The sequence below is a fragment of the Macrobrachium nipponense genome, chromosome 47 (genome assembly GCF_015104395.2).
Source record: "Macrobrachium nipponense isolate FS-2020 chromosome 47, ASM1510439v2, whole genome shotgun sequence".
NCBI lineage: Eukaryota > Metazoa > Arthropoda > Malacostraca > Decapoda > Palaemonidae > Macrobrachium > Macrobrachium nipponense.
In genome coordinates, this window is record NC_087222.1 from 15117656 (window position 1) to 15135155 (window position 17500).

Here is a 17500-nt window from a genome sequence, read left to right on the forward strand (position 1 = left end):
AAATGTCGTCATCCTCCTCTCTGAGCTCATCATATTTTCATGTCTCCACCCCTTCGACTCCTAAGACTCTTTGCCGTAGAAGAGAAGGTGGTCTCCCCACTAAGAAGTCTCATCACGGGACTTCTAAGGGTCTGTCTCACTCCGGTGGGATAGGTGGGTCTTCCGCTGGTGGTCCTCCCGTTCCTCCGATACGGGGTCCCTCTCTCCTTCCTCAGGGAAGAAGAAGATGGGAACCATGGAGGTACCAGCCACCACTGGTACCTCCTCTCCCAGCTCCAGAGGTTCCACCTCCGGACCGGGAACTGTCTCAGCTGCTCACGAGACCGAGTGTACGGTCACCTATGGGTGACTGTGCAGCCAAGGTCCAGACTGCTGAGTATGCTCACCATCAGGACCCAGACACGGAGCAGAAGGATGGTAAGAGTCATTTAGGTGACTCTCGCCAGACCGGCAATTGCTCGCACAGCGATCATCCGGTACCCAAGGTTGATATGATGATGTTCCCGTGGAGACCGGTGGAGGCTGCTCATCCAGTCCTCTTGAGAGGTTATGGCCTCGGCGAGGACTTGGACGAGTTGTAGGACGGTATTAGCTGTCTCCTGTCAGGTGCACGCTCAGCCCCACCCAGATGACGGTCATTTTCGCGCGACCGACCAGTTTCGGTGGTGGCAGATGCTTTGCCTGCCATGCGAGTTTCGTAACCCTCCTCGAGGAAGTGTTCTCTCCACTGCTGCTCCGTCAGGTCCTCCTTCCCAGGTCGCGCTGGGACCTGCTGCTTTGGCAGCCGCCACAGACCCTTCCTGGATGGGAGAACATATAGGTGACCATACACTCGGTGACGCTCAGGAAGTTGGCGAAAAAGATGAAGAAGATGTCGTCATCATCTTCGTGGCCTCCCCCCCCCTCCCCCCCCCAGAAGTCTCGCACAGGGACTTTTAAGGGTCTGTCTCGCTCTGGTGAGACAGGTGGGTCTTCCGCTGGTCCTCCCATTTCTCCGGGAACGGTGCCCGTCTCTCCCTCCTCAGGGGAGAAGACGGGGACCGTGGAGGTACCAGCCACCGCTGGTACCTCCTCCCCCTGCTCCAGAGGTTCCAGCTACGGACTGGGAACCGTCTCGGCCGCTCGCTCATGAGCGTCACTGAGTGTATGGTCACCTATAGGTGACCATGCAGTCAAGGTCCAGACTGCTGAGTACGTTCACCATCAGGACTCATAGTAATCGCTTTATAGCAAAGAATGATAAATTAAGGAAAGGAAAATGCATCTTCTTCGAGTAAATCTGCAGCCAGGAGGCATTCGCCAGGTGTGTTGTGGAACGCAACACGCGCCATCACGTCGTCAAAAACGACACGTATTATGATGCAACATATCGTTGAGATCCTTCTAAAACTTTCTTGTCGTCTCGGGAGTCTGTGACGTTTGCTGTTATGCTCCGCCCCCTTCAGCCCCGCCCCAGATCGTCATATATATATATATATATATATATATATATATATATATATATATATATATATATATATATATATATATATATATATATATATATATATATATCATATATATATATATATAATGACTGACGAAGTAAGAGAGATCAGCAGAGATCATTAGTGAGAGATCATCAGAGAGAGATAAGAGAAGAAGGAAGAGATGAGGGATAAGAGAGGAAGAAGGCGCACAAGAGTAGGATCAAATTCAAGTCAAGTCATCCAGTCAGAAAGTGAGCGACATATTTTCTGACATTGAGCAAGCCTTCAGAGAAGATACGTCCTACAAGTTGGTTTTGAGGAGTAACCTGCCCTTCGAGTGTCAAGAATAGACATTGTTTTCTGCAGTACGGAGTCAAGAAGACATCTATAGTTATACAGCTCTCCTTGGTGAAGCCGTCGCTTTGAGCATTGCTTTTCGACAGCTGCAAAACTGGCCAGCAAGTATTTCATTACCTCACTGTTTCCCCAGTTCACAAACTGTAAGAGTTCATTTTTGTTATGTAAGTAGGAGAAACCATTCTGCATTTATCATTATTAGTAAGCTTGTAAATAAGCTTTTGTTCTGTTTGTGTTTCTTTCTATATTTGTATCCCCAGTTTCAACTGTTGGTGTTGAATTCTTTTTGTTTATTATAATTAAGAACCTATAGTGGACTCTGGTGTCTGTGACAAGGACCGAGGCACGGAGCGGAAGGATGGTAAGAGTCGCTCAGGTGACTCTCACCAGACCGGCAATCACTCGTGCAGCGATTGTCCGGTACCCAGGGTTGACGTGACGTTCCCACCAGACCATTCACGTGGCGAGGCTGGGAAGAGGTCCCCCCCGGTCACCACCTGGTACCGTGGTGCGTAGAGAGGACAGTGCTCGCTCTCACCGCATTAGTGGACACTACCAGTCACCCGACCGTCCCTCCCACGACTGGTAGCAGCTCCCCTGACACATGAGACCGACGCTACCATCCTTGGTCCAGCACTTCTCCACAAGGAGACCGCTGGTCCAGACCTGCGGCTCGATTGCCACCGCAGGTTGGCGATTGCCTGCAGTCCTCCCAGCTTACCGGTTCTGGTAGGCAGGGTAGGAGAGCTTGTAGCAGCTCCCCTGACGCACGAGACCGACGTTTCTGTCCTCGGTCCAGCGCTTCTCCACAAGGAGACTGCTGGTCCAGACCTGCAGCTCGATCTCCACTGCTGGTTGGTGATCACCTGCAGTCCTCCCAGCCTACTGGTTCCGCTAGTAGGCAGGGTAGGAGCGTCAGGTCTCCCACACCTGTCCCTTCAACCTCCTTGGGCTACACTGGGAGGAATGAGGCTGACAGGAGTGACCGTGATGGGACTGAACAGATCATATGCTCAAGTGGTTGGAGGAGATCGTGGGGGCTGGTGAGGACAATGATGCTTTCCTAGACTCACGGAGGGACCATCACTGCTGTTCACATGACGGTCCCCCTGGACCACGCACGCAGAGACTGGTGTGGGCTCCCCTTCGGTCCTCTTGAGAGGTTTCGGCCTCGACGAGGACTGGGACGTGTTGGAGGATGGTTTCGACTCTCTCCTGTCAGGTGCACACTCATCCCCACCCAGATGACGATTACGGTGGCGGCAGACGTTTCGCCTACAGTACAAGTTTTGCAACCCTCCTCGGGAAAACATTTTCTCTGTACGGTAACGTTTTCCTAGACTCTCGGACCAGCCATCACCGTAGGTTGATGGCTGCTCATGATTCACTTCTCCGACTGCTAGTTCTGCTGGCAAGGCGAGCGAGAGCGTCCAGTCTTCCTCCCCCATTCCCTCTCTTCCTATGGCTGTGACGGGAATGGGAGGGATCCTACAGAGCATTCTCCGTAGGATTCCGCGTCATGGACTGCGTTCCTAGAGGGACCTTTGGGGCCTTCCGGTTGTAAGTCCACGTCGTTGAGGAAGGATCTTGCCCATTCCTCCTCGATTTCTACGGGAATCGGGAGGACCACCACCCGATGATCGTCTGACAAAATTTGGGGGGTTTCACCGAGCGCTTAAAATTCTTCAGAATTTCTAGCACTCTCCGAGTGTTTTTGTCTTCATGATCTGCAAACACTTGGGTGAGATGACAGTCCAGAGTGGGTGACATGAGAATTCCTGATAATTATTACTATGATAATTGGGAATCTCGCCGAATGCTCGAATTCCTTGGAATTTCTGGCGTCTTGGAGTGTTTTGGTTTTCTTGTAATTTCCAAACACACTGTTGAGACAGACTTTCCCGGTAATTGTTATTACGAACTCAGGAGTCTCGCTAATCCATTAATCCCTGGAATTTCTAGTGTTCGAAGGAAGTACTGCTGCCAAAGGAAGAATATCGGGGGGGGGGGGGGGGGGGGGGGGGGGGGGTCGGGGGGGGTCCGCTCAGCCTGGATGGACCTGATGGTCCGTCGCCTCAGTACGCGGTCACCCCCGGGATCGAACGGTCAATAACAATCAATCCTCCTCTCTTTTTTTCCCTTCCTTACTTTTCTGGTTTATAATAGAAAGAAAAACAAGGAAATAAGAGGAATTCGGTGGAGTTTCACTCCTTCGGAATTCGAACCCGCCGGAAGGACTGTTTTTGGTTCAATCCTAGGATCTTACCAAACATACGTCAATCCGTTCAGGATGGATAGCACCGAGAGTTTGAATGCCTCTCCAGTGCTACGGTTTTGGGAACATCCAGTTCGGCTTGAACTAGTTGTCTTCAGTATCCTGTTATCACCGTAGAAGTTTTCCTTTGGGAAAACCCCACCTTTGCTCTCTTCATTAGAAAATGAAGGAAGTCTGCTTCCAGTCCTTATTCTTGTTCCTCAAATGGAAGAGAATTTAGGCTGGAGGTCGATGTACAGGAACCTACAAATATACTACATATATTTCTCTCACGACATGCTTCTGTTATCAGTTGAATTGTCCGAATAGTAGTCAACTTTATGGGTATGTGACTGAGATGAATAGTATCTTCTCTTAATTGAACTACAACTCAGGACTGCCTTGCAAGCCTCCCAAGAGTTACCGGTTTTGATTTTGAGATACTAGTGGTATAGTTTACAAAAACACCATATCGTTTGCATTCACCAAAATCCGTTTCGGTTAAAATCCAAATGCTTGAGCGTATTTTTCTTGTCCTCGATGGTTCTAGCTGAAAGCATTCCTTCATGGAATGGATTACCTGGCAACTCAGGATGACAAGTTAGCGAGAGCCAGCGGTGTATGGGCTGCCTGCCTGCCTGCTGCCTCAGCCAGTACGGCTGGCTTTCCGAGATAGTTTGGTCGGGCATTGTCTCTCCTCCTCTGCGATGATTGACTACCGAATTGAATCTCTGCCTGGCAATCACACTTAGGTCTCTGGTTGGCTGGAATTTTTGCATATGTGTATGACCATCTCTCCTGCATTGCTTTTGCCGTTGCAAGAATTTTCAGACAGATATCTCACTAGACTCGTTATCATCTTTCTGTACCTCACGGTAACAGAAGTCTGTAGCCTAGTCTTCCGCTTCATCGCATCTGCCCCTGCGATGATGCAGAATGATTTCTTCAGACAATCTGAGTTTGTCTTCTAAAATCCATCTCGTAATTCGCAGGTGTACAATTATTCTTTGTTCACCCCGAATTGTAGATGAATAACAGAAGACTTCGCCTGTTCCCCGCGCTGCCAGCCCTACTTCCAAAGTAAATAGAAATGTTCTCCCTGATCCAGCCCATGAGAAGCGGTTCTTACGGCAGTACAATCCCTGGGTTTTCATTATTGAAAGACACTCTGCTTTCACTGCAAACTCCGACTTCTCACTGAACAGCAATGAAATAGCGGTTTAGCATTTTCAGTTCTCTGTAAAACAACAGGGTTTAAAGCCGTCTTCACTGGTTGGTGTCATCGATGGGACTTTTTCTATGTTCAGAATCTTAAAAGTTAACTTCTCTTGATTCAGCTGTGAAGACGTAGGTCCGCATTCACCTTAGTCTTTCACTGGCATATAGTATTGTTTTTCCTTAGTTGAGATTCAACTACTATGAGAACTACTGTCTTGCCATCAGGAACCTTGGTCTCTAGAAGGCAATTGACTATCGTCTGATGGGCGCATGCCTTGAGAGAATCATCATCTTGTCTCCCAACATCGGTGGTGAACAAGATAGACGATTTGTATGGTTTCTTGGCATGACCCTTCAAAAGGTGTCATGTGACTACGTCTCGGATGCATGACTGTTCACCTCACACTGAGCGCAGTCAGTCGGCAGCTGTTGAAGAGTCCGAGATCGTCATGAGCTATGCTGTGGACTTTGTATTGGTTGATCCAGATCAGTCATTACTTTGTCCTATTGGCGTGTTGCTGTACCCATAAGGATCGACACCCATCATGGAGTGTCGGTGTCTTTATCCGCCACGGACTGCCATTGCAGAAGTGTGCGATGACACGTCTTTCTCCAAGTATTATGAGACCGTGAGAGACTTCTCTGCAGTTGGATAGTTCAGTGGATGGGTACTCGTCATCACTCCAAAGAATATGTCGGACTTGAAGATAGATAAGGTCTCCTTGCGACCATATTTATCTTTCCCTTCGGGCCTGCCCACAGGTCCTTGGAACTTCATTTCCTTGGACCGATGGTGGATGCTTGCAGGTTGTGTTTGCTTACCTGGCTCCATCAAGAGGACAAGTTGCAGCTCACCTTTGGATGCACCTTCCCCACTTCGTCCTTCCACTCCTCTTCCTTCGGGTTGAGGATAGGACTCGAATTTACACTGGCTGCTCGGGCGATTGATGCAGTAAGCTTACACATAGAGCATCCTTTTTATGTTTCTTATCAGAATCATAGATACAATCCTGTTCCTTCCTCTAGGAAGGGGAGGAAGGAGACTGGCAATAATGCAAACCCTTCCCAGAATTTTGCATTAATGCCTCCAACTCTAAATATTCTTCACAGTCCATTTTCGGATGAGTTACAATTCCTCACTCATTTCGAAAAGGCCCAGAAGTCTAACTCTTGATCATGCAGCTCCTATACTCCAATCAAGTTGTCAGAGGCAGGGCTCCCCTCCTCGCTCTTACGACCAGGAGGAGTAGCCCAGTCAGTTCTAGAGGCTCACTCATATTCCTCCCACCAATCAGTGAGGCTTCCTTATGTAAAGGACCAAGGGTTTGTATATTGTTTTGGAACAAATCACAATTTTGGAAGTAAATTGCATTTTTCCTAACTATACAAACCTGAGGTCCTTTACATACATGCCCACCTCATGCCACCCCTCAATCTGAACCTGGGCCGAAAGGCAAAATGGAGTGTTTACATCTGGGCAGGCTAGCCCACCCGCCTGCCACACGGTAGTTACTGCCTAACCACCTTGTTCAAGAATTTAAAGGCCGTAATTCCAGCTATGCCGAAAGTAATTCCTTATGTAAAGGACCTCAGGTTTGTATAGTTAGGAAAAATATAATTTACTTCCAAAATTTGTGATTTTAGCCCTGGTCACTGACCAACCTGAACTATATCCCTACATATTTACCCGCTAAGTGGGTAATTTTAATTGTCAGCGTTACCAATGCTCCAGGTAAAAACTAGTCAAATGAGTTACCTGTTACCTTTGGCAACACTGGTGCAAATACTGGCCACCACAGGCCCCTTGTTTACTTCTCTCAATTCAGCGATGAAGACGTAGGTCCACATGCACCTCAGTCATTCACTAGTAATATAGTATTGTTTCTCCTTGGTTGAGAGTCAACTACTGATAAGAAACTTAGTGTCTTGCCATCACAAGGACCTTGGTCTATAGAAGGCAGTTTACTCTCATCTAATGTGCACATACTTCGTGAGAATCATCATCTCGTCTCTCTACATTGTTCAGCATAACCCTTCAAAAAGTGGGTGTCACATTGTGACTTTTGTCTAAGTCTCGGATGCAGGACAGTGCAATCAGTTGGCATCTGTTGACGAGTCAGAGTCCTTCATAATCTCCTACACGGTGGACTTTGTATTGGTGGATCCAGATCAGTTATTACATTGTTCTATTGTTGTATGAAGGATTGGCACCCTTCATTGAGTGTCAATGCCTTTATCCACTTCTGACTGCCAATGCAGAAGTGTCCAATGACACGTCTTTCTCCAAATCTTTTCCTTGGACTGGTGGTCGATGCTCAAAGGTTGTGTTTGCTTACCCGGCTCCTTCAAGAGGACAAATTGCATCTTGCCTATGGTGTGCAGTTCTAGAGGTAAGAAGGATGCGAGAGTGACTGACCTCTCCACCTTACCCTCCTCGTCCTTCTACTCCTCTTCTTTCAGGCTGTGGATAGGACTCGAACTTACCCTGGCTGGTCGAGCAATTGATGTGGTAAGCTTGCACTTGGAGCTTTTTTCTATTTTTCTTATCAGAATCATAGAAGCAATCCCACTCCTTCCTCTAGGAAGGGGAGGAAGGAGACTGGCAATAATGCAAACCCTTCCCAGAACTTTGAATTAATGCCTCCGACTCTATTATTCTTCCCAGCCTCTTCTTTCCGTGAACTTCGGCAACATTCTTGGGACCCATGGCTAATAACCTAAGTAATTAAGTTCACAAACAACACGATAAAGTAACTTACAGTACAACGAAAGCAAAATCACTAACACGAATTTATGTTAACAAACGAATTCCACGTGTACGATAACGCTGCCGAAACGAAATGGTCGAGGAACTCCCTTACGTAGATGCATGATGGGATAGATGCTGACCAATAGGAGAGCAGGATCTTACGGCAGTAACTAACATCAGGAACCAATGGGAGAGTGGGAGGATGGTGGCGAGTCTACTGAGTTGGCGGCATGAGAGTTTTGAAATTGTTCTCAGCGGCCCCGGCGAATCTCGGACTTTACCCTTTCGCAACCTGAATTATTTTCGTACACAGAAGCAATAAAATCTTCGTCTTTGCCTTCGTAACCTGGATTTTTTGTATGTAGGGACTTTCGTATGTAGGGGTATGACTGTATTGGATACCAGTTTCTAGTTCTGCTGAAATTATTTCCATTTGTAAAAACCTCAGGTTTGTATGTTAGCAAAAATACAAATTACTTAAATTAGTCATTTTTTTATTTTGTACTAGATTATAACTAAACCCAGAATGCTACTTTATATATCTACTTGCAGGATTATTGTACTTTTTTTTTAAGTGGTGTATATGCAAACCTTTGCAAATAAAGCTTTAGACTAGTTCTGCAATATATTTTTATTTTGTAATGTTTATGTGAAAGTAAAAAAATTTTAAATGTCATATTTTTAGTTTATGTTAATGTGGAAGTACCCAGAAACATTAGATTTTTTCACACATGTTTTGCTCTGCATTATTCTAACATTTGCATTGAGTCTGCAAGTCTCATTGATACTGTATTGTGTATAGAAAACATCTATGTGCTGATGGAGATCACATTTTTTTGCCACAGATAACCTGTGTTGTTATGGATGATCTCTGATAATCTGCGAAGGAACGTGTTTTCTTTAGCATCGAGTTAATTTTCCTCAAAAATATACTCTAGGTAAGTGATATAAAAGTGAAGTAATTGCAGTTAGAGAGAATGGCCCTTAATTATATGTAGTATTTGATATAAGCTTTGTTGAATCTTTAGTAATTTTTGACACAAACACATTGTTCAAAAGCCAGTCTGTCAGTTATTCACGATGCACTGAATTAAATTTTCGCCAGTTTTCAAATGTTACAGAGACACTGTTTTAAATGTCAACATACCAAAAAGTACAAATAATCTGATTAGAAATGACACCAGAGTGAGAATAACATTTTGATTAGTAATTTATCAAACAATGTGTGAAGCATAATATTGCTTTTCACAGATGTAGCTCATGGGTAGATGGGGCCTGCCAAGGCTTAATAACTGATAGTTAAATGGGGCCAGGGTCTGTTGAAACGTAGTCTTCTGCATCTGAAATCTTACATAAACATTTATATCCAGAGAATCCTTATTTTGTCCATGTCATAAAGTTTCTAGGTATTGGTCTTGGTGCCAGCAACTAATGAGTAGCAAATCAAAACTTTGAGCAAATTAATAAGCCAAAGGGTGTATTGTGTCACTTGATTTCTTGGTGAATTAAATGATAGTGGAGGCTTCATTTAGAGTTTAGTGTTCATTTATGGTTTTTCTCCACGATATAAAAGAGCCTTCTTGCTAGTCCCTCTTCTGCTTTGTCCACTTGTGCTATTTCTAGTCAGCTGGTTCTCGTCTCTTGTCCACACCATTGAGATTTTTTAGATAGCAGTCTTTTTTTCCACCCACTAAACAGCTTCATCCTTGAATTGATCCTTTGATGCAACTGCCATGAATCCTAAGTTCTCAGACCTTTACAAAATAGCCTCCATTTTCTTTGAAAGACTCTAGTCTCCAATGCAGAAAAGAGACCTCAAGAAGGATCTTTCCCCCTGTTATCTCTATGTTAAGGGTTCAGTTGCCTGATGTGCCTTCTCCACTGCCTCTTATTAAAGACATCATCCTCCACCAAACCTCTTCCCTCCATATCTTCCTTCATTTTATCTCGCCATCTAATTCTCCGTGTCCCTCTCGATATTCTTCCTCCAACAGGCTCCTCACAAGCCCTCTTCACTCCCTCCCCATCTTCAACACATGCCTGTACTATCTCAATCGTGTCTCTCTTATCACCTCTGTCATCTTTAGTAAGCCTGCCCTTTTTCTTATTTCATCATTTTCCAAAATCTCAATCACTGATATTCCCATAATACACCTCAGCATTCTCATCTCTGTTCTCTCAAGCTTTACTTCCTGTTTTCTTCTTAGAGGCCATGTTTCTGATCCATGCATTAACACTTGTCTTGTCACTGTGCTATAGATCTTGACTTTTAGCTTGTTTGGAACTTTCTTATCACATGCTACTCCAGCTACCTCTCTCCACTTCCCCAACACAGCTTTTATCCTACTGTCCATTTCGGCCTCATATCCTCCCTCTTGGCTTAAAGTAGATCCCAAGTTTGTTCCTACATGTAATACAAACCCTCGGTCCTTTACATAAGTAATTACTTTCAGTGAAGGCTGGCAATCGGTTGTAAGAGAATAACAACAAGGTAGTTGGGCAGTTACTGCTTGTTCGCTAGTCGGGAGTCCTGCCTGACCAGATGTAAACATTCCACTTTGCTTTCAGCTGCCGTTGTGTGCAGACATGCTCTCAGCTCTCTCTGTCATCGAGAATTGTGAGACCTTTCTTTGTTGTGTCTTTGTGAATAATTGTGTTTTGTTGTTTGCTTTTATCATGCAAACCCAAAACTCAGATAAGCCTTGTTGCCCTCCTTCTTGCAATGCATTTGCCCTGGAGTGGTGGGTAGAAAGTGTGGTAGTTTCCACTCCAAAGTGGAAGTGGACCATCATGTCCTCTGCATAAAGTGCCGAGGGCGTGAGTGTTCTCTAGATAGTACTTGTGATACTTGTATCTCTTGGTCAGCAGAGCAGTGGGGGAGATACAAGGGGAGGAAGCGATCTCGGGGGAAGTCTTCCAAAGCTTCGTCGGAACACTACATGCCCCCGTTGACTCCGTCGGTGGCTAATCCTTTGTCTTCCTTTCTCCATCCATGTAAGCTTCCCCATCTCACTGTTTCCCTTTTGGGGGAAATGTCTCTGTTCGATTCGTCGAGCATAGAAGAGGGGGGAGGCATGCCGACCAGGGCCTGTATTCAGGAGCTACTGTTCGCTCCGAAAGGGATCTTGCTCTTGAGGGGATCTTTCTCCCCCAAAGGGAACAGGAGTTCCCACCACTAACCTGACTTTTGCTCCCTCAGGTGTGTCTGTTTCTGTGGTCGGGGATTTTCAATAGGAATGGGTGAAGTTGAATTTGCCTGGCACTCCTTCTCTCCAGGGGCTGATGGATCATTTTTCATCAGCTCCTGTGACTCCTGCAGCGAGTGCGGGGATGACGACAACTCTGTCAATGCCTGTGTATGCGGCACTGCCTCATCTGGTGTATACCCAACACCTTACCATAGTAACATTCTGTGGTTGTGTCATTGGTGCCGCATACTTCAAGGACGGAACCTTTTCTGCCTCCTCCTTCAGGCTATGCAGTCCTCTCTCCCCCAGATAATTATGATAGACCCCAGACACTGCCCCCACTAGATCTTCTGGCCATCTCTGTTCCCATGCCTGTTGCTGTACCTGTTCCTGACCATGCAAGTGTTGCTGTGGCGTCGATGCCCCCGGTCCATACTGCACTGGAGCCTGCTGTTTAAACAGCTGCCTCAGTGGCACCCTGGATGTGGGATCTGACTGCTGTTCTGAGGAAGTTGACAAAGAAGTCAAAGAAGAAGCGAAAGGTGTTGTCTTCCTCCTTGTCTTTGTCTTTGTCGTCATTGTCTGCCATGGGTGCACAGGGCAGGGACCACAAAAGTTCATGTTACGGTTTGTTCTTCTGCACTTAGTCCTAGAGTTTCTGCCTCTAGGACTGGGACCATCTCAGGTTCTGGTCCACAAGTTTCCCTGAGTGCACGCTCATCTACAGGTGATCGTGCAGCTAGAGTAGGTGATGCTGAGTCCGCTCACCGTCACGACTCGGGCATGATGCGGAGGAAGGGGTAAGTCGTCCAGGTGTCTTATGCCTTGCTGATGATCGCTCACTAGTGATCACTTGGCTCCCAGGGGTGACATGACGATTCCACCAGACCATGCACGCTGCGAAACCAGTAGGAAGTCCCCCATTCAGTCTTCTCGAGAGCTTTCGGCTTTTTCTTCAGAGACTGTGACGCATCGTGGGGACGGTACCAGCTTTCGTCACAGTGGTGAATGCTATTCTTCACCCGATTGACGGTCACATGCATATAACCATACGGTCCAGGCATCGAAGAGGTCTTCCTCTGACGTGAGAGAGCGTCGCTACTGCCCTTGGAGGAGTGCTTCTCCACATGGAGAACACTCCTATAGATCCGTTAGCCAATCATCAGTGCGGGTTGGTGATCGTTCATGGCCCGCTCCATCTGCTAGTTCTGCTAGCAGACCGAGCGGGAGTGTCGGATCTTCCTCACCTGTCCCTTCAACTTCCTTGGGATATGCGGGGATGAGAGACGCGATGAGGGGGAACCGTGGGAAGTGTTCTCCTCACTGTTTGGCCATAGGAGTGTACGTTCCTGGTTTGGTCTTAGGGCCCAAGAGGTCATTCGCTAAAGTGGCTTGAAGAGATCATGGGGGGGTCTGTCGAGGCTCTTCCCTTTGAAGGAAGAGGATCAAGGGAGAGACTCACCATGGAAGGACTTGACAGTCCTTCCCCTCAAGACGCAGTCACTCCAGAGACTCAGAGGTCTTTTGCGAAGGTCATTGCGCTGATTCGTCAGCACAATGACCTAGGGGAAAGATCGATGGTAGCTCCCTCTGACCAGTCTTCGCAGTTAGAGTCGTTCTGGTGTCAAGAAGGAACCCAGAGCTTTTGTGGGGTTACCTTGGTCTTCATTGTCCAAAGGTTTGTTGTTGGGCTAGGTGAATAATCTTGTCTCGGGGCAAGAGAGTACACTTAGGGCCAACAGATCAGACAAGCTGCTTCCCCCTCCTCTACCTCGACAGGGGTGATTCTACTTACCCTCGGAGAACCCTTCGCCGACCAAACAGGTTGACCCGGAGCTATTACAGCTAACTCCTGGCTTGCCTCATGCTGCGTAAACCAAAGGTTCTTCGACAGAAGGTGCTGCAGAGGCAAGCCAGGAGTTAGCTGTACTAGCTCTGGGTCAAATTGTTTGGTCGGCAAAGGGTTCTCTGAGGGCAAGTAGAATCGCCTTTGTTGAGGTACGGGAAGGGGAAGCAGCTTGTCCGATCTGTTGGCCCTAAATGTACTCTCTCTCCCCGAGACAAGATTGTTCACTTGGCCCAACACACCCTCGGAGGCTACCACTATGGCAGCTTTCCAGGCCGTCTCCTGGCTGGATCTGTGGTCCCTCACAGTATCCAAAGTGGTGGCTTATGTCAACAAACAGGGGGGGCCTAGTATTTCTTCTGTCGCATCAGTTGACAGTGCAGGTGCACGAGTGGGTTGCAGCGCACTTGGTAGAGCTGTCAGCCAGATACATTCCAGGCAAAATTAATGAAGTGGCAGACAAGTTCAGCCTCCAGAATCAGGTGGTAGGGACTGAATGGTTTCTACAACCAACGTGGCAGAAAGGCTGTTCAACCTATGTGGTCGTCCAGTGGTGGATCTGTTCGCCACCCAGCACGAGAAAATTTCCGGTTTTCTTCTCCATCGTGCAGGACCCATGCAGCTGCAGAGGACATGCTCCAACATCTGTGGGACAACCTCGAAGTCTACGCCTTTCCCCAGTTCTGTCTGATTTGCAAGGTGATCAGCATAGTGCTGGTCACCAGCAATCTTCGGATGATCCCGGTGGCTGCAAAATGGCTGCTGGCCATTTGGTATCCTGATCTGTTGGCTCTTCTCTCTGAGGCACTGCGAGAGATTCCCTTGTGGCACAACCTTCCTAGTCTTTCTTCGCCGAGAGAAGCTCCTCTCTGTCTCAGCAGTTAAGGGCTACAGGTCTGCCTTGGCCTTGGTCCTGAAACTGTGAGGAGTGGCTATTCCCTCTTCTATGGAATTATCTCTTCTTATGAGGAGCTTCGAGAGGTCTTGCCCACCCAGAGAACTGAGGCCCCCTGAGTGGGATTGGACTCTCATTTTGAGGAGTTTGACTCGTGAAACCTACGATCCTCTCTGAGAGTCATCAGACAGGGATCTGACCCTCAAGACTGTCTTTTTGCTGGCCCTAGCATCAGCGAAGAGAGTAGTGAGCTTCCTGGTCTCTCTTACGCTTGATTTCATCCTGGATTTTGTAGCGAAGACTCAGATGGTCCTTGACGATAGATTCGAGTCATTTACGATCCCCTCCCTAGATGGCTTTTGTGGTAATGACCCAAACGAGATGCTATTTTGTCCCGTTAGAGTGCTACAGCCCTATCTGAAGAGAACTCGCCATCTCTGGCCTGAGTGTCAACGCCTCTTCGTTAGCACCTGGGTGACCAAGAAAGAGGTGTCCAAGAACACTATCTCTTTTTGGCTTCGCGAAGTGATCAGGAAAGTGTACCCCTCCGAAGGGAGGTTCGACATTGGTACCTTTCGTCCGAGAGCACACGCAAGACCTTGTTAGTTCCACAGGTACACAAGGCAGGGGTTTGGTCCAACCAGACCACCTTCACCTCCTTCTACCTTCGGGATATTGGCTGCTCAACAAGTTGTGTAGCTTACCCAGCTCCTCTAACTGGACAAAGCTGCATCTTGCCTTGTGTAACCATATGACTGGGTGTGAATGAGGGTGACTGGCTTCTCTTCCTTGTTCATTCTCCTCTCTTCTAAGCTCCATCCTTTCATTCCCCTCCCTAACAAACCCAATACTTGTATATTTGTCTTCTTGCTTCAGACTATAAGTTCGTTTGCTATTCATAAGAGGCTATGCTTGTCTCTCTCTCATGAATTGGTCCAGAGGTCTGGCCATTGGTCTCACAGTTCTCATACTTCGATCAACTGCCCCCCCCCTCCAACCTCGTTTTGGTCTTATGACCAGGGTGGGAATCTTGGTTGGGCGAACATCAGTCTGTTCACAAGACTATCAGATTCCTCCTACCATTCAGTGAGTCTTCTTTATGTAAAGGACCGATGGTTTGTATTACGTGTAAGAACAAATCACAATTTTCAAAAGTAAATTGTATTTTTTCTAACTATACAAACCTGAGGTCCTTTGCATTTTTGCCCACCTCATCCACCCCCCAATCTGTTCCCAGGCCTAAAAGTAATTCCTTGTATTACTTTTCTGCCTCAGTTTTCCATACTGCTCACCAAAACCTGTTGTTTACATGAAACTTACCCAGTAATTATATAGCTAAGAGCTTCCTACCTACGGCAGCCTAACAATTGAAAATCTTCTGTAGCGTTAGCGTTGGTTACAGTGTAGCTGGAATGCCCCCAGCCACTACCGGGGCTTATTATAGGGAACAACCTGTCATAGAGCTTCATTTCGTATTCTGCCGGCTCCCGGTGAACATCGGTGGTTTGAGGCAGCCTTCATTAGTGTATTCTTGGTGAAATTCTGTGTTTTGTTTTGTGATAGCACATTCTTTCAAATATTTCTGATTCTAGGAGAACTAGTGTTTGGTTTTGTGCGGATGGTTGTAAGACCAGGTTAGCTAAATCTTGTTATGATCCACATACCAGATGTAGTAAATGTAGAGTTCAAGAGTGCAAGAAAGAAATCACTTGTGCTGAATGTTGTGAATGGGACGACACGCAATGGTAAATTTTTAGGTCCCATCAGGACAAGATGGATAAGAACAGAAAGAGGAAAGCAGCTGCTAGGGCAGAAATTAAATCTAGTTTAGATGATGTTCAGGTTGTTGAATTAGTAGAAGATAGCATAATTGTTTTGCCTGTAATTCTTGTTGCTTCTTCAATCCTTTCTTTTCCTGCTACTGTACCATTAATTCCTATTCCAGCTTGGCTGGCTTCCGATTCCAACACCATTGCAGCCTCGAGTCAGAATTTGATATGGAGTTCGAACTTTTAGTGAGTACAATGATGGAACTTGGTGCTTCTGTTAAAGCCTTAATGGAGAAAGGTAGTCAATTTAGTGTTAGTGCAGTGCACAGTGATTGTGTAGAGGAGGTGGCTGTCCGGCCCATAGGTCCTTGGATACCGGGAGAAGACATACCAGAGGTCTAAGGGAGAATGACGGCATTTGCCCCCTCAGTTGAACCTGCTGGCAATCCCCAGCTGTCAACAGAGCGCCGCTGGAAAAGGGGTTTCTTTTGGTGTTCATGATCTGTCGGAGTCAGATGGCTTGACTCCCAGCAAGAGTTGTCATGAGCACTTTCCAGATGTTTCATGCCCCCTCAAGAGACAGTCCAAGGATATGGATAAGTCTCCTCCTCCTTCTAAGAGGACTAAAGAGGATGTCTTCAGTCTGCAACATTCAGGCAGTTACGCAATGTTGCCTCCTGCTTCGTTGGCTCCTCTCCCTCGTTCTGCCTGGGACAGCCCAGAGTCATTCCCTTGCATGGATCATCAGTATGTGTCTGCTAAACGTAACACGGATCCTTCAGGGCAAGTTTTTTCGGCCTTGAAATCCCGAGCTGTCCTGGATTTACCTTGGACTTCTGGACATAGTGCTCCTGAAGCGGTGCGGAGGTCTTGTTCGGCTGAACATTCGGCACCAGTTGCTATGCACCCGTCTTCCCCAACAGCTGAGGCAGTTTTGCCTCACTCTCAGTCGTATTCTTCAGCTCCCGATTCTTCGGTCACTCCACTTAAACAACAATTGGTTGATATCATGTCTCTTTTGCAAAAAGCTCCAACACATTCCAAAATGGAAGATGTGGCATTATTGCCTATCTCTTCAGACGAGGAGGAGGAGGAACAGGATGCGTCTCTGTCTTCCTATTCCGCGTTGTTGAGATATTTTCTCAACAAATTTCCAGATAAAAATGTTTCTTTCCTGCGGCCTGTATCCCCAGCTTCAACTTTCCTCACGAGGGAACCTGCTTCAGACAGTTTGGCCTTACCCAAGTTAGTTCTCTCTTCATCAACGAAGATGGTTTGGAGAGACATGGACTTCTGGTTAGCTTCAAAGAGAGAGATGGGTAAAGCTTCTTTTGCTTTTCCTCCAAGCAAGTTGATAAAGAGAGTTACCGATTTCATGACAGTAAGGAACTTCTTCTCAGAGTGACTTCTCGGGCCTCGTTGACCTTATTAGGCATCCTGGTTTTCCATTGGCTAAAGTCTTGCTCTCGTCCTTAGGAATGAATCACCTTACTAGGAGTTTATTCAAAGTTTTAGAAATATATAGCTTCTTAGATTTGACAATCGGGTCATTAGTGAGGAAGATAGAAGATGGCCCAGTGATTGCTGAAGACATCACAGAAGACTTGTTGGGGGTCTTGTCATGCGTGGGCAAGGCTATTAGAGACAGATCGGCAGAGTTAGCATCTCTTTTCTTGTGTATCCTGAAGAAGAGGAAGTTGTGGTGTTCCTTCACTACCAAAGATGACTACAACACAGAAGTTTGGATTACTTTTT

The 17500-nt window shown here is 46.7% G+C and overlaps 1 protein-coding gene across 1 annotated transcript in view; it reads left to right on the forward strand.

Annotated features, from left to right (window-relative positions):
- Positions 1-17500, forward strand: part of LOC135204542 (zinc finger protein 420-like) — a 96656-nt gene that overhangs the window by 11867 nt on the left and 67289 nt on the right. The window contains exon 2 of the mRNA XM_064234706.1: positions 8893-8985. The gene's annotated coding sequence lies outside the window, so the exon portion shown is untranslated. The remainder of the gene's footprint in view (positions 1-8892; positions 8986-17500) is intronic.